We start from the raw sequence: 5,613 nt of genomic DNA, 5'->3' as shown, positions 1-5,613 counted from the left end.
CATTTATTCAGAGCACTTGTCACAAAAATTCAGCGACGTTTCGATGTTAGAAATTTTTTGAAATTTCATGGAAGATATAGTAAATCTCATGAGAGTTACATTGAATCAGATTCAGAAAAAAATGGTTATGAGGTTTCCAGTTTTAAGTAAAATTCAAGGAAATTCATGAGTTTTCAGTGGGAGTGAAATGGAAATTTCACATGATTGAATTTTCAGTGGAACATGAATATTCAGAAACAAAATGATCCGAATTTTCAATTTTTCCCTGAATTTTCCTGATTTTTCTGAATTTTCACAGAATAATTGGACTGAAAAATCAAGTATTTTACTGATTTCAAGATCATATCCACAGAAAATCAATGGAATATTTGATTTTTTAATGACAAGATTTCCTGAACTTCCGGTGGAACTTGAACACGATAAAAATTTCTGGAATTTGGCCCGCAAAATTCAGACGAAATTCAAATGCTGTCAAATGCACAACTTCATTCTCTTTATGTCTGAATTAAAAAAGAAACTCCACCTTTCCCTTAGGTTGAAAGAATTTTTTCGAGAATACGGCAGCCCACGTTGACGTGGATTGTCACTCAATTTTTCCTGAACCTTCCTCTCCGCCTGAAATTTTAAAAACAGTAATTGTCCAATTACTCATCTCTGATTGTAACTAAAGAGAGCGTTGAGACAATAAAATGTGTTAACAATATCTGTCATCATTAAAATCACCCCCTCTGTTTTATCAACTCCTTTCATTCTTCTGCACCAACGAGTATCATCCCAACCCCGAGGGCACAACTACACAATATACACGGTTCACAGAGCAGCCAAAACACTTTCCCTCCGTGACTTTTTCTCATTTTATTTATTTCTTGAGTGTTTCTTTTTTTTCGGACGAATGAGAAAAAAATGAAAAGGAGAATGGCTGAAGTGAGAGGGTCAATCCATGCAGAGTGAAGTGAGCGAGAGAGCTTCAGGCCGTTTATCTTCGCGCGTGTGTTTATTGCCCGTCGTGTGCTTGACCTCGCATCAGTTTGTTACGCTTTGTAAGCCCATTACAGCGTTCCCAAGTGCATCTTCGCTACGCCAAGGCGGGGTCGGGCATTTCTGACATCTTGACGTAGTGCATCGCAAAAGGTCGGGCACTGAGAAATAAACGATTATGCCTTTTCTACTCCGCGCAGAAACACTTGGGAATCTAAAGGTAAAGAGGAGTGATTGAGGGTGGGGATTAGACGGCTTTGGGTGATGCTTATGGGAAACGTTGAGATAGACGCGATTCGCTCGGGAATAGAGTGATACATATATAGAGATGTGTTTCGTGATTTTCGATTCTAATCCGATGAAGCAATCAGCGTGATTTATTGTTATTAAATTGAGAAGAACGAGTGATGGGAATCGAGGAACGAGTGATGAGATGCAATCGCTGATTGACTATTTTTGAAATTCAATTGCTCGGACAGATTTTTTTTTTCAATATTACACTTGGATTTCAATAATCGTGTGCGTGGTGTCTTTAGATTTTCAGGGATTTTTACGAAAATTGTAGTATTTGGTTTGGAAAATTCTGTATGAGTTTTCTGTCGCGCAAATTTTTAAGCCGTAACATTTCCACTGAAGTTTCAGAAAAACTCGTTATCGAAAAACCGAGCATTCCATTGGTTTTCTTATAATTCTACACGATTAAAAATGTCAAGGATCTTGGAAATTTCTGATAAGTAACATGTCCACTGAAATTTCAAGGAATTTTGTCATTGACAATAATTTTGACAGTTTCAGTTTCATCATTCCGGAAAAATTAATGAAAAATCGGGAAAATTCAGAGAAATCTCTCCAGACTCTCTGAATTTGCAGGGAATTCATTCAAAAAAAATTGCATTCCGAAAATTTTAAACGTGCTTCCCTAAAATTTCAAGGGAATTTGGTAGTGAATGTTCATTTTCACTTGAAAATTCATGTAAATTGTAAAAAATTTTCCTTCCTGCCGCTAAAAAAATTTAACTTTACTTGAATTTTGAAAAAAACTTGAACTTCTATTGACTTTTTTCCCTTAATGGGAAATGCATTTTAGTCATCAATGGATTTTAGTTACCAAAAATATTCCAATAGTGTAGAAAAAATTAAGTATTTGAAGTAAAAATTCGACAAAAATATTGTAATTTTCATTCGAAATATTGAAATTTTTCAAGATTTATTACACTTTCTCGCAATTTTTTTTGTTAAAAATGAGGGGCATTTGTAAATGGCACATAACAAAGTTTTGTACACTGAAAAAAAAAAACTGAGAAAAAATATAATTCTGGCGATCAAATTTTTCTCAGATAAGAATTTATAGTCAGGTTCTGTGTGGAAATTTTGGGCATTTGTTTATCTAGAACAAATTTAATTGGCAGAATTATATTTTTTTCTGTGCAATTGAAAGACAAAATCCTTTACTTTTTTAAGCTCAAACAGATAAAAACCTATACAGAAAAATTTATATTTTGACAAATATATAAAAAAATATTTTAAATTTGCTCAATTTATATAAAAAAAAAAATATGTTTTATATATTTTATTATATATTTTTTAAATATATTTTTTGATGGGGAAAGTACTTTCCTCCTGAGTTATTGAGCGGAAATATACCTCTCATTCTATGATAGCATATTTCAAATAATAATTCCTGAAGAGCTTTTAGCAGTAAAATGTCAACGACGTATCAGTGAAGAGACAAAACTGCCTGAAATAGGAAATTCGGTTATTTTCTCCATTATTTATGTTGTTCTGTGATAAAAGTTGCCTAGAGTTTATGATATACTCCGAGGAACGAGTCTCGTATATGTTTTACGATGCTAGAATGTCTGTCTTCTGATGAGGCTCATGAAGATGTTAAACGTTTTGGTGTCCCCTCGCACAGTGTGAAGCCGGCTAGATACGCTTATGGCATATCAGGTGCTGGGTTGGGATGTTGGCTTTGTCCAAACATTCAAAAATATACGAGGCTGCCAGGAATATATCGCTCTGAGCGGTTTATATCCTCGAGATTTGTTTTCATTCGGCCTCAATGTCGATGTAAATCCAACAGAGGGAGAATCTGACATATCGTGAGATCTCTGGAACACTCATGGTGTGCTTATTCTCACAGACATTCATCATGATAAAAAAATCTGTACATCTTTTCGACGACACGAAGCAAGATATTTTCAACTGCAGATGATTCCAACAATATATTTTTACCTTGGTTCATCAGTTATAATTGAAAAATACTCTCTGATTTTTAATAAACAACTTGCACCGCAGTAATAGAAAAGAAAAGTGTTGCAAATTTTACAATACGAATGGTGATTGTGGAGCAAAATTGTAATTCAATAAAAAATAAATAAAAAAATAAATAAATAAAAAAATCTTCCCTATTGATCTCGCACTTTTTCCCCGACACAGAGTGAAAAAGTACTGAAAATCGAGTTCACTCTACGATTAATTGACTTATTCCGTAATTTTTCCTAACTTTTTTCTTCGTATATGAATACTAACCACACCGTCAATTAAAAAGATCTGAATGCCCCATGAAACCTAAAAAATCTCTCAAAATCATCATACTTTCCCGCCTCCATAAACAAGAAACCCTTCCCCCAGCAAAAAAAATTGAAATCTCCCACAAAGGGGACATTTGTCTCGTTTTCCCCATTGCATTGACGCGCGTTAAATGGGACAGTTTAGATCGCCGGAGGATCGTTAAGTTCCCCCCACGGTTGTACTATGTAACCGATCGAAGCTGAATCCGCCACGATCAGCGCAAGAAAAGGTGGATAAGAACCTAACGGCCATTCGGATTGGACGGGACAAGAGAGCCTCGTAACTAGAGCGATCCAACATGGCGGTATATCTCAAGCCCAAAGCGTCTATTGCGGTTCAACGACCCCCAGGGGTTCAAGGACCACGACCCTGGATTTATCGCCTCATTACGAAAAAAAAAAAACCTAATAAACACCACTAACGACTTTTTCTCCTTTCATTAAGATTAAATGGAGACGGTGATAATTCAGTCTTTTATTTTCATAATGTTCAATTTCTTTATGCCTTGCTCACCTATTAAGATGTACCGGTTGAATATTTAACCACCGAGACAATTTTCTTCGCCCCCTCTGCCAGACACTCCCCCCAGCTCCTCTCTCGCCACTGCTCCCAACGTAAATTACCGATTTTTCAAATAAATAAACTCGAGCCTCCTCACGGTAACACGTGAAACTGTTTTTCGTACACCGGTACACGATCACTCGCATATTATACGATCCGTTACATTGATCAACAACACAAACGTGTGTATAAACTCACGACGATTACTATCGGGATTTAAACGGTCAAACTGGTACTTTGGTGTATCAAGCACTGGCATTTCCAGCGTTAATGTTCGATTTTATCAGTAGAATAATGAAAAAAATGTCAAGCAAGGCAAATTTTCCACCCGAGATGAGCACTAATACCAGCTATCGATCCTCGGGTAGATCAGTCGATCAAAGAAAAACAGTGATTCACATATTTCACGAAGACGATTCATTCTGTGGCGAAAAAAATTGGAATTACACGTCACGATAAATGCACAAACATTTTTGATAACCCGAACTCTCACGTGTTACTGCCATGACAGTTGCGTGGCGTTTAAGATGATCTCTGCTCTGTGAAGAATCCTCAAGATTCCCCTTCTCAACCTTCAATTCAACCGTCGTATGAATCAGGAAGAGGACTCTGTGTTTTTTTTTATATTTCTTTTGCAGGTCCCGAGGTCAATTCCCGCGCTGTGGATAGAGTAGAACAAATCGTTTCATTCCTCGTTTTTTTAATATTTATTCATCGCTTCACTCACTCGCTCTAACAATCTCGACGGACTGAGACCATTTTTTACCGTGAATTTGCTGCCTTGAGTGTTCGATGACAATCACATTGACGTATACAACAGTGTAAAATAGTATTTGTCTTTTGTAATGAAAATAATGACAAAGGAATTCCATTGAAATGCCCACGAGTTGTTTCATCATGCGTTTAAAAAATTCAGATCGATAAATAAATGGTATAAAAGTCATCGTATATCAGTGGTGGAGTGAAATTGTTGGAGACCAGTGGTAGATAATAGGCGCAAACCCAATGGCAATCGCAATGCCAACTTTATTGCCGTTGGAGTTACACTAGGAGGCGAAATGCTAACACGTGTGGGCGCACCATCGACGCTCCTGCGTGTCACATCGGGATTTTACTCTTTACTCCAGAGTTTTTGCCGCCTCATTCCCGCCCAGTGATCCTTTTATTATTCTGTATCTGATGATTTTTTTTGTTATCATCTTGGGGTTCTTATTTAATTTTTTATTTGTCATTGTGCGTAGAGAACGTGTTAGGATCGCGGGAAGATAATAAAGGGGAGCAACGTATCGAGAATACCTCGGTTATTTGTCCACGGTATTTTGTGCGATTATATTGAGATAGTTGTACTGTATTTTATGGGAGTTTATTGATGCACTTTACCCGGGGACGGGTTACATGCGTATGAGAAGGGGTGGGGGTGATATTCAATGGAGGTTTTGGGGTTTTATGTTTGCTGATACGGGAGAACATATTCGGGGAGTATTATTGGGTTTTTTCCAG

The sequence above is a fragment of the Diachasma alloeum genome, unplaced genomic scaffold (assembly GCF_001412515.2).
Source record: "Diachasma alloeum isolate Michigan unplaced genomic scaffold, Dall2.0 Dall_scaffold_00371, whole genome shotgun sequence".
NCBI lineage: Eukaryota > Metazoa > Arthropoda > Insecta > Hymenoptera > Braconidae > Diachasma > Diachasma alloeum.
Note: the sequence above shows the minus strand (reverse complement) of the source record.